At 47.4% G+C, this 12,159-nt stretch overlaps 1 protein-coding gene across 3 annotated transcripts in view; it reads left to right on the forward strand.

Annotated features, from left to right (window-relative positions):
- The first annotated feature begins 1,237 nt into the window (after positions 1–1,237).
- Positions 1,238–12,159, forward strand: part of Cyp4f22 (cytochrome P450 family 4 subfamily F member 22) — a 41,829-nt gene continuing 30,907 nt past the window's right edge. For 2 of the 3 annotated variants that reach the window (XM_076919674.1, XM_076919676.1), the window contains exon 1: positions 2,973–3,096. The gene's annotated coding sequence lies outside the window, so the exon portion shown is untranslated. Of the gene's footprint in view, positions 1,328–2,972; positions 3,097–12,159 lie in introns of those variants that run through there. The other variant, XM_076919675.1, reaches the window with a different exon arrangement.

A 12,159-nucleotide genomic window follows, 5' to 3' on the forward strand; every position in this document is an offset into this window, starting at 1 on the left:
CTAGCCACCCACCACCGTGTTGACTTTCCTTCCAGTACAGGTGACTCATACTCTCGCATGGATCCTGATGCTTACATGAACTTCCTACGGCCCTTGTGGACTGAAGGTGACCCGCAGAGTTTTTCTCAGCACTGTTGACACTTGTGATTCACTAATTCTCTCTTGCTGGGGTGTGCTCTGTGTGACAGGACATTGAACAGCATCTCTGGTCTCCACTGATGACATGCCAGGGCATGTCAATTTTACCCCAATGTCATGACCCAAAGGAGATACTGCCTATGTCTGCTCCAGCAACTGCTTACGTAGCCAATCAACCCCTAAACCCAAAGAGCCAATATTTGTGCTAAAGCAGACGTAGGACTAAACACCCTGCAAACACCACCTTATCTCACCATCCACTTCATCTGTAGAAGGATGGGTAGCTCAGCGCAGTTGTGTGAGTTTCCCAAGACCACACAGCTATGACACCTAGTGTCCGTGCCTCTCCACCCCAGACTCTTTGGTTTTTCCCTCTTTCCTGGTATTCATCTCCCTGTCTCTTCTAGTCCCACATTCAGCCTGTGACTGATGTGGTGAAGCGTCTTGGGCCTGGTCTCAGCAAACCTATCCTACCCCTCCAGGCCTCCACTAGCCACCTTCCATCCTCAACCACTAAGGAAGATCCTTCCCAAGCTCTCTGCCTTTGGGAATTTGTGAACCTTCTAGTGTCCCCAGTAAGGTCTTCTTTGTTAACGTCATCAGCAAAACTCAATCCCCACAGCTAAAATGATAAGGAAGCTCTAATGTGCTTTAAAACTAGCAAACAGTATGGGGTTCTTCCTCTGCTCAGATACCACCTGTGACTCCAGATCAACCCCTGCCCTCTGCAACCAACCCTGATCACCCTCTCTGTCAACTCCAGGACCCTTCCAGTCTTCTCATCTCTCACTCGACAGGCCAGGAAAAGCTACCTGCCAGGCTATACCTTCTGGTTTCTCTGTGTCTGAGCCCCACCCCCTCTGGCAAACCTGTTGAAATTCAACCTCTCCCCACAGGCCTAGCTCGAATGTCACATGCTTCAGGCCACCTAGTCTGCCCTCCCTTCTGCAGCTTCCATGCATGAAAGCTTCAATTATTTCTATCCCCTGTTCTTCACCTCAAATCCCCACCCTTCCAGGGCAGAGTATCTCATGAGAAAGAGTTACTGAAGACAGAAAATCTTTGAAGTGGAGGACAAGTGGGCCTTCTTAAGTTGGTTTTCCCCTCTCTCTGCCCACCGACCCAAGTCAGTTGCCTGCCACCCACCAGCCTACCCAGCCCAGCCATATGGTCTGTCTCACATCCAACGGTGGGTCTGACTGGATACTTCTGCAGCAGACGGGCTGGCCAAGGAAAATATCCCGCTGCAAGGCCAAGTGCCTATGAGTGGGTGGGTTGGGTTGGGGTGGGGTGGAACTTGAACAGTTGAATGCTTCTGGAGACCCTCCCCTCATCTTTTATTTTTTGCATTTATTCAATATATATATATTTAAGATTGTTATTTTTTATTTAAGATTATTATTATTTATTTTATTTTGTGTGCATGAGTGTTTTGCCTGCATGTATGTATGTATGGGCATCACATGCATGTGTGATGCCCTCCAAGTCAGAAGACGGTGTTAGATCCCTTGGAACTGGCATTGGAGATGGTTGTGAGCTGTCATGTAGGTGCTGGGAACTCAACTTGAGTCCTTTGCAAGAGCACCAGGTGCTCTTAACCTCTGCATTAACCTCTGGGATGAACTCAAGAAGTCATGCTTGTTAGCAATTGTCTTTAGCTTGATGAGCCATCTGGCTGCCCCTCTCTACCTTTGAAAAATTTTATTTATTTATTTTTTTTTGGTTTTTCAAGACAGGGTTTCTCTGTGTAGCCCTGGCTGTCCTGGAACTCACTCTGTAGACCAGGCTGGCCTCGAACTCAGAAATCCACCTGCCTCTGCCTCCCAAGTGCTGGGATTAAAGGCGTGCGCCACCACAAATTTTATTATTCTTATTTAAAGATTTTTTTATACCATTTTTGGTTATGTGTGTGTGTGTCCGTCTGTGTGAAGATGCACCCATACGTGGGTGCAGAACCTCTGGCCCTTTCAATCTCCTGGAACTGGAATTACATACAAGCAGCTGTGAACAAGTGTTTTAAATCTCTGACCCACCTCTCCAATACCCCCTTTCTTCAGGACTCCCCCCCTCTCTCTCTCCCTCTCCCTCTCCCTCTCCCTCTCCCTCTCCCTCTCCCTCTCCCTCTCCCTCTCCCTCTCCCTCTCCCTCTCCCTCTCCCTCTCCCTCTCCCTCTCCCTCTCCCTCTCCCTCTCCCTCCCCCTCTGTCCCTCTCCCTGTCTCTCTCTCTCTCTGTCCCTCTGTCTGTCTGTCTGTCTGTCTGTCTGTCTGTCTCTCCAGGGTTTCCTTAAGTAGTCCAGGCTAGGCTGGAATTTGTGATTTTCCTGCTTCCAAGTGCTGGGACAATGGATTGCCGAGATTGTGTGGACCGGAGGAACAGCTGCAGAATGCCAACCAGTAGGATAGGTAGGGCAGGCTCCAGGAAAAACAGGTAGCTCTCCACCCCGGGCTGATGGAGTCTGAGAACTCTTGGGAGCCTTCAAAGAATACTCCTGTGGAACAGTGAGAGTCTCGGAGTTGATGGTGTAGGAACTCCTGTTCAAGCTTGAGAGATAGTTCTGCCTTGGGGCTCTGAGGGACTGGTATAGGAGATGGGTGACCTAGAGTGGAAATGAGGCTCTGAGAGGAGTCAAGAACGGGGAGTCTGAAGGTTTCCGCTCTTAGTTGTCTGCATTTTCACGTCTCCATCTCTGTCTATTAAGCTTTCCCTTTCTCTGTCTATCCCAGCTTCCTTGTCTCAGGTCTGGATCTTGGGGGCCAGGCTTGCAAGCAACTAGGCAGGGGCGTTGCCAGTATGGGCGTGGCCCCAGAGTTGTGAGGCGGGGCTTAGGGCTCAGCCTGAAGCGTGTAAAGGGCTGGAGCTCAGCCGGGCAGGTTTAAAGGGTTGGGGTTGTTAGACATCACTGTCAAAGCCGCGGATCTGGATCGAGAGCGGCAGGCTGAGACCAGGCTGAGACCCGGGTGAGTACGTGGGTCCAGCGACTGTGGCCTGAGCGGGGCGGGGCGGGGCGGGGCGGGGCGAACATCCGTGGGCGCAGCCAATTTCAAGACCCCAGGACCAGCGATAAGGTTGAATGACCAGGACAGTAGATGTATCCCCAAAAGTTGCTAGGGTTATGCCTATTTTATTTTCTGAATGCTCCCTGGTGTCCTGGAGTCGCTTCTTTTTGAGTGCCGGTAGTGGAGAGAGAGGGGGCGCTTCTTGGACCAGAGGTTGCTGTTCTGGGACACCTCCTTATAGGGTCTGCCTGAGTCGCTGACATATTGTCTTGAAGAGAAAGCCTGAGTTGGGCTTGTAGTTCTGGGGCACAAATTTTTTCAGCATACTTGAAGCTGTCCATCTTGCCGATGGGTCTTTTGGTTGTGGTCCAGTCTCCATCAGGAATGCTGTGTCCAAACACAGAAGTATCAGCATCTCCAAGTTCCCTTCTTTGCAAATAAAGTAGTAGTCCAGTCCCTCTACCTTTGGCTATGAGCCCTGGTATGAGTTAGTCAGAGATGGTGTTAGTCCCATAAATGCTGTCTGGCGTTAAAGGGGCCTGGCCCAGACCCGTTTAGAACCATTGATGGGCTGGGCAGCTTGGTCCTTGCAAAGGGCTGTGGCTCACAGCCTGGGAGATCTCTAGCTTGAAGTGAGAGATAAGGAGAAAGAGGCTGCCTTTGGCCCCTGCATAGGCAAGAGTCCCTTTATTGGTTAATATACCTCCACAGTTCATTGTGCACCCCTTACTCCACAGTTAAGCCCTCTTTCCCACGTGTTCCCTCCCCTCCCAAGTTCTCTGTCTTGAAGCTGACTCTAGCAAGAGCTTGCAACATCTAAATGTCTTGAAGATGAAACCCCCCTCCCTGAGAGCCTTTCCCAGACACTGATTTGATTGAGGGGGGAGATGAGGGCCGGAGAAAGGGACATTCAGTGGGCAAGCTGGGATTGGAACAAACAAACCCTGGCTGACCTCAAAATCCTGGGCCACTTTCTCATGGCCCCGACATCTCTGTAGAGCCCAGCTTGGGTTTCCGAAAGGTAACATTAGCTATGGGCTCATGTCTTGGCGGTGACCAGAGCTGGTAACCACAGAGGGGCTTGGATGACCTGGGAGAAGTTCAGAGAATGAGACCTCATCTCTCCTATTTGACTTAGCCTTGGGCTTTGTTCTGTAAATCCCAGACATCTGTGTAGTAAGGATGAACATGTTGACAGTAACAAGTGGTACTCTACCTGAGAGTGAGTGAGTGAGCACTTTCAATATTCAATATGTTCTTCGTTTACTTTTTATTTGTGTGTGTGTACGAGCATGTGTGTGTGTGTGCACAAGTGTGAAAGTTAGAGAACAGCTTTTAGCAGTATGTTCTCTCCTTTAAGCACGTGGGTGTCAGGGAGTGATCCCACGTTGTCAGGCTTGGCAGCAGGTACTTTTACCCACTGAGCCACCTTGATGGCTCATAAATATTCTATATGTCATCATATCTCTGTGAAGTGGAGAAATATGGTTCCTTTCTGAAGCAACTGGGGCTCAGAGAGGTGTGGACATTTGCTTCAAGTTGCACAGCTACCAGGGAGGATGAACTATAGAATCCCTTCCGTGGCTTAGGTCCAAGTGTGCCATGTTTGCAATGGTATGCAGAGGTCAATGCATTCCAGGTTGCCACTATCTTAAAACTTCTTTTAAAAGCAGTACTTATTTTTTGACAAAGAATATACATGTTTCATATATGGGGCTTTTCCCTGCTCGGTTTTACAACCTGGCTCTATCCTCATTTGTTATAATTGACCTTTTCCTCAGATTTCCAATAATTTATGGAATTAATTATGAATAATGTAATTAAGAATAATGCTCAGTGTGGAGCAACAGACATAAACGGTTGTTGTCAGTCCAGACCTGGAGTCTGGCCCTTGATGGGGAGGACTCCCTAGGTCAGGTAGATATTTTATGAGAGTAAAGGGTAGGCTGGGACAGGAAAGATCGCCTTAACTATTGGCCGGGAGAGGGAGGATGTTTTGTGGGGTGATTTATCAACTTTGGGGTGTTCCTATGTCAAGCCCTGGCCAATGCTTGACACTCAGGAAAAGGCATGTATGCAGTACCTGGCACTGGCCAGGATCCATGCCTGAGTTCTTTCTTGTGAGCCCACACACCTTGTATAACAAGTCTCTGGCTGGCAGGTTGCCAGCCCAACCTGTCAAACCAGGCTGCCTGGGTGTGGGATAGGTTGGGCTGCAAGGCTGGCCGTTGGTACCACTGATGCCAGATAAGGCAGTTCTAAGCAGGAAGGGCGGAGTACTGTGGAACTCCTAAGGCAGACAGGGATGACACTAGGGTCTGATTCACAGAAGAAATGGCTTTGCCAGCCTTCCACAGCCTTCCTAGGGTGCTGGCTTTGAATTTTTTCCAACTTTTATTTTGACAAAAAAGTGTCTCTTGTAGCCCAGGCTGGCTTCAGACTGACTATGTAGCTGAAAATGATCTTGAACTTCTGTTCCACCTGCCTCCACCTCCCAGGTGCTGGGATTACAGGCGTGTGCCATCACCTCTGGTTTTTTGTGATGCTGGAGATCAAACTTCATGCATACTAGGCAAGCACCCCACTAATTGAAGTACACCGTCAGTCTCATTTCCTTTACTTCTGTAAAAGTACTAATAAGATGTAGGAGCCAGTCTATGCCTGTTATCCCAGCACTTTAGAGGCTGAGGTAGAAGGACTGTTAGTTCCAGGTCAGCCTGGGCTATTGAGCAAGTTTGGCCTAGCCTAGGCTATAAGAAACTATTTCTTTTTTCTTTTCTTTTCTTCTCCTTCTCCCTCCACCATCTCTCCCTCTCTCTCAGAGACAGAGTATCCCTTTGTGTGTGTAGCCTTGGCTGTCCTGAAACTTGCTCTGTAGACCAGACTGGCCTTGAATTCACACTGATTTGTCTGCCTTTGCCTCCTCAGTATTGGGATTAAAGATGGTGGTGGTGCGCCACCACCATCCAGCAAGACACTATTTCAGTCCAACACCATTCCCAACAACTTCAAGAGATAAACTCAGTTGTTATATTGCTATATTTCCCCCTCTCTCCTCTCTCCCTCTCTCCCTCTCCCCCTCCCTCTCCCCTCTCCCTCCCTCTCCCCTCCCCCTCCCCAATAAAGGGTTTCACTATGTAGTTTTGGCTGTTCTGGAACTCACTTTGTAGACCAGGCTAGCCTTGAACTCACAAAGATCTGCCTGTCTGTGCCTTCTGAGTGGCTGGGGTTAAAAGTGTGTAGTACCACTACAGCCCCAATTTTTAAAAATTTACTACATTTATTTAGTGTGTGTGTGTGTGTGTGTGTGTGTGTAAGAACCTTTACACACTGAGCCTTCTTTCTGGATCCATATTGCCTTAAGAAACAAAACACATCCTACCTCGTCCAACCAAATGCTGGGATTGTAGCTTGCACCACCACACCTGGCTATTGTGTTGTTGTTAGTCTTTTATATTTCTAACAATGTGTGCAAGCATATGTATGTGTGGTTGTGCACGTGAGTGCAGGTACTGTGAAGGCCAGAAAGGAGACCCAGTTCCCCTGGGGCTGGCGTCCAAGACACTCGTGAGACACCTAATGTGGGGCTGGGGACTGAACTCTGGTCCTCTAGAGGAGTAGTGTGTGTTTGTAATCTGGGTTCCTGCCATTGAACTGAGGCATCAGGCTTGGGTGGCAAACACTTTTACCCACGGAACCATCTTTTGGGACCCATATATGTATTTTTTATTGAGGCTTAGCTACTCACCATAAAATTAACTTTTTTGATGGTAGTGACAGAATCCATGGCTTTGCACACACTGTCATGCATGCCCTTGCACACACTGTCATGCCCTTGCACACACACTGTCATGCCTGGTACATATTTTCATGTTTTTGCACACACTGTCATGCCCTGGCACACACTGTCATGTTCTTGCACATACTCTGCTCACACTCTACCACTAAGCTGCATTCCTCCACTAAGACAACTGTTCCAGTGCACAGGTCACAGACACTTGATTCAAGTACCTTCAAAAATGGTGGACACCCACTATCTCTTCAGGGCTCCAAAAGGAGACCTCATCCCCACCAGTAGTCATTCTCCACTCTTCTTCCCCTGACCTTGACACTCGGTAATCTGCTTTCTATCTCTGTGCATTTTTGACCAGAATACTCTGGTCATTTTGCATCTCTAGGGCCATAGAAGATGCATGAGGGCTTTGCATCTGACTTCTTTCACTTATAGCCACGTTTTCAGGTCCATTCGTATTCTAACATCCACATCCTCTTTCATGTCTGACTAGTGTCCCATTGTGTAAACATGTCATATTTTATCCATCTTTTCACCTGTGGTGAGCCCTTGGAGTTTTCTTCTTTTCGACAGTTATGAATCATACTGGTATAAAGACTCTTTGAATAGTTGCTTTCCAGTTTTTTTGGTTATATACCTAAAAAATGGAATTACTTAATGTAAGGTTTAACTTTATGAAAAAAAAACCCAAATTGTTTCCTGTGGTAGCTGCACTTCAAAATGAATTGTTTTAAAGGCAGGATCTCACTATCTAGCTCTAGTTGGCTTGGAACTCACTATGTTATCCTGGTTGGCCTCAAACTCATAGAGAGCTGTTTCTCAAGTACAGGGATTAAAGACTCATGTGAAGATTCAGAGACAAGTTGAAGGAACTGGTTTCCACCATGTGGATATCAGGAATTAAACTCAGGTTATTAGGCTTGTCAGCAAGCACTTTTTACCTGTGAGCCATCTTGCTGGCCCTCAAGACTTTTTGTTCTCTCTCTCTCTCTCTCTCTCTCTCTCTCTCTCTCTCTCTCTCTCTCTGTGTGTGTGTGCGTGTGCGCGTGCGCGTGCACACACACGCGCACACACACATGCACATTTGTGCACTTGAACATGTGGAAATATTTGTAGATGTGCTTGTACAGGCCAGAGGAGGACCCCACTCTCCAGTTCACTCTGTTGAGGTAAAGTCTCTCACCACCAATAAGCCTCATTTGCCCTCATGTCTTAGCCCCCGACAGCACCAGGCTTCCAGGTTTATGCCACCACGCCAGCTTTCTGTGTTTCTGTGTGGGTGCTAAAAATCTGAACACAGTTTTTATGTTTGCATAGCAAGTGCTTTTACCCGTTGAGCTGTCTCCCCAACCCTGACTTCCTTCCTTCCTTCTTTCCTCCCTTCCTCCCTGCCTCACTTCTTCCCTCTCTCCTTCCCTCTGTCTCTTTCTTTCTTTCTTTCTTTCTTTCTTTCTTTCTTTCTTTCTTTCCTTCCTTCCTTCCTTCCTTCCTTCCTTCCTTCTTTCTCTCTCTCTCTCTCTTTCTTTCTTTCCTTCCTTTCTTTCTTTTTCTCTTTCTTTCTTTCTTTCTTTCTTTCTTTCTTTCTTTCTTTCTTTCTTTCAATGGGGTCTGGATCTGAAACCCAGGAGCTCATGATTGTCCTAGAATTACAGACATGCTCCATCATTTTTGGTTCCAGTGAAGTTAAACATTTTTTTTGTAAGCATGATAGCCTTTGCCTTTAATCCCAGCATTTGGGAAGCAGAGGTCTGGGGAAGCAGAGTCTGTGAGTTCAAGTCCAGCCTGGCCTATAGGTGCTATATAGTGTGATTGTCTTAGGGTTTCATTGCTGTGAAGAGACACCATGACCAAGGCAACTCTTATAAAGCCAAATATTTTTGGGGGGCTGGCTTACAGTTTCAGAGATTCAGTCTATTATCATCATGGTGGGAAGCATGGCAGCAGCTGGCAGACATGGTGCTGGAGGAGCAGAGACTTCTACATCTTGATCCAAAGGCAGCCAGGAGGAGATTCTCTTCTGCAGGCAGCTAGGAGGAGGGACTTCTTTCACTTACAGCCACGTTTTCAGGTCCATTCGTATTCCAACATAACATCCACATCCTCTTTCATGTCTGACTAGTGTCCCGTTGTGTAAACATGTCATATTTTATCCATCTTTTCACCTGTGGTGAGCCCTTGGAGGTTTTTTTTTTTTTTTTTTTTTTTTTTTTTTTTTTTTTTTTTTTTTTTTTTTTTTTTTTTTTTTTTTTTTTTTTTTTTGCAGTTCTCCTGCACTGGGTAGAGCTTGAGCATAAGACCTCAAAGCTCACCCCTGCAGTGACCCACTTTCTCCAACAGGGCCACACCTCCTAATAGTGCCACTTTCCTTTTCACTGGCCAAGCATATTCAAACTGCCAGGGTTACTCTATCTAAAACCACAACAAAACAAATCCCACACAGCCAGGGAGCATATGTGAGGCCCAAAGAACAACCTGCAGGAGTTGGTTCTTTCCTTTTACCATGAGGAGCTGGGAGGCTAAACTCAGGTCTCCAGGCTTGCGAGCAAACACGTTTATCTGCTGAACCAGCCCCCCTCCCCATGTGTTATCTATCAAGGCCTTTCTTGGACATCCAATAGACCTTTTCAAATTATTCCCATTTTTTCAGACGAGGAACCACCTCACCCAAGAGAGTCTCAGTTGGAGACTATAGCACCTTCTTCTCCTAGGGGCAGAACTGAGAGTGTGACCTCAGGTAGGCTGGAGCCCACACTTGGCATGTGATGAGTGAGGTGGGCACAGTACCCTCCCTCTCCTTGTGTAGTGCCCCTGTATACCCAGCCCCCAGAATCAAAGCCAGGAGTCCTCCCGCCAAGATCCTTTGCATGGCAATCCCCTCTTCAATGCCAAGACCTCAGCTTGATATGGCTTTTGCTGTGGCTGTACTAAGATGCCATGTGGTTTCCTCCAAAGGCTCCCAGACAGAAGAAATGAATGACTTTGAAAGCTACTGCCTAGGGCTGGTACTCACTTTCTTCTGAGAGTGATGCAGGGGCGGAGGCTGACTGGGGAGAAAGGAAACAAGCTGTTGATGGGGCTGGGCTTGGCAATGAGGAGTTGGTGTGGGCAGAGCAGGGGAAAGGCATGAGTGGAGGGAACAGTGTATGCAAAAACTGTGAGGTGAGAACCAGCTTGGCCTGTGGCTGGAGCAGGCCGTGTTAGATACTGTGAATGAGGGGGATTGGGTGGGAGACAGTATTACCAGGAAACACAGGGGCCAGGTCCTATGGGGTGTCACGGTCCAGGCAAGGTGTCTGAATGTCACTCATAGGAGGATTTCGAGCAGGGGAGTTTTATGGTCTGATTTAAATTTTATACATTTAAAAACCATTTTTCTTCTCTCTCTCTCTCTCTCTCTCTCTCTCTCTCTCTCTCTCTCTGTGTGTGTGTGTGTGTGTGTGTGTGTGTGAGAGAGAGAGAGAGAGAGAGAGAGAGAGAGAGAGAGAGAGAGAGAGCAAGAGCATGTGTAGAAGTCGCAGGACAACTTGTGGGAGTAGATTGTCTCCTTTCACCATGTGGGTCCTAGGGATTGAAAGAAGGTTGTCAGGCTTAGCAGCAAGCACCTTTACCCACTGAGCCATCTTGCTGGCTCCTGATTTTATCTCCAGAAGATGCTTTTAGTTTCTATATCATAGAACACTGTTGGAGCAAGGGCAAACTAGTGGGAGGCTGCCACTAGGGTGGGCAGATGTGGGGTGGGAAGGCAGACCTGAAGAATGAGTCTGCATTGCAAAAGCATCTACCAGCACATAGGATTCCTTTGAGGCAGTGATTGTGAAACTTGGGCTTTAAGACAATCCTGTTGACCACTGGTGCAACAGGAACCGAAACAGACTAGTCACTGGATGTGTTTGTTGAATTGACTCACTCAGAAAAATAAATAAAAAGAATTGGTTGTTGGTGAGGGGCTCTGCAACCTTAAAAGCCCCCTCCCTTTCCTTGTCTAAAACTATATAAAAACCATTCTATTGTAGTGGCATTTAATATGGAAATAATATTGTTGTACATTGTTTTTCTATTGTTTTTAAAAATTATTTTTTAAAGACACGTACGCCTGCCTGCATGCGCACACCAGCCTGCATGTGCACATGCATGCACGCACGCACACAGACACACACTCATAATTGCAGATATCTTCAGTAGAAGCCAGAGGCTTGGGAAACCCCTGGAGCTGGAGTTATTTGTGGTTGTGAGCTATCTGTTGTGGGTGCTGGGAACTGAACTCAGGTCCTCTGCAAGAGCAGCAAGCATTTTTAACTGCCGAGGCATTTTTCCACACAGAGTCATCTCCCCAGCCTGAAGTATTTATTTATTTATTTATTTATTTATTTATTTATTTATGATAAAAACATGTTTTGTTTTAATGCAGGAAGGGGATGAGGTAAATCTGAATATTTGGGATTCTTCTAAACACATGACAGGGAAACATTGCTGGGAGCTAAAACAGAAAACAGCTCTGATATGAGGTTGCTGAAGGCCTGGGAATGATGTGGGGTCCCTAGAAGTGTGCACAGGAGGAAGGGGAGAGAATACAGTGAAGAACCCAGAATACCTATAACTTGCATGACAAAGAGGACTCTACACTGGTCTGGGAGAAAGGATCCTTGGTGAGACAGTGTTGGTGGTGGGAACTCCTAATGGGCTCCGGAGCCAGGCTGAAGACATGAAGTGTGTAGAGCATAGGAGTGGCATGCATTGAGGAAGACAATGATGGTGAGGCTGGAGAGATAGTTTAGCTGGTGAGCATGAAGATCTGAGTTTGGTTCTCAGCACTCACGTGAAACACTGGGCATGAAAGTGTCAGTCTTCCCCTTTGGGGAAGCAGAGACAGGAGGATCCATGAGACTTGCTAGCTGGCTAGCTAATCAAACCAGTGAGCTGTAGGTTCAGTGAGAGGCAGTAGTGGTGATGGGAGCAAGACGGAGAGCAATTGAGAATGAAGCCTGACATGCATTACACAAGCATACACGAAAACTGAAGGCAAGCAAGCAGTAAGCAAGCAGCAAGCAAGCAGCAAGCAAGCAGCAAGCAAGCAGCAAGCAAGCAGCAAGCAAGCAGCAAGCAAGCAGCAAGCAAGCAGCAAGCAAGCAAGCAGCAAGCAGCAGGCAGGCAGGCAGGCAGGCAAGCCGGAAAGAAAGAAAAAAGCTGTTGATGGTGAAGTAAGTTTGTCGTCCCTACACTGAGAAGCCGAG

Source organism: Arvicanthis niloticus, chromosome 22, assembly GCF_011762505.2.
Source record: "Arvicanthis niloticus isolate mArvNil1 chromosome 22, mArvNil1.pat.X, whole genome shotgun sequence".
NCBI lineage: Eukaryota > Metazoa > Chordata > Mammalia > Rodentia > Muridae > Arvicanthis > Arvicanthis niloticus.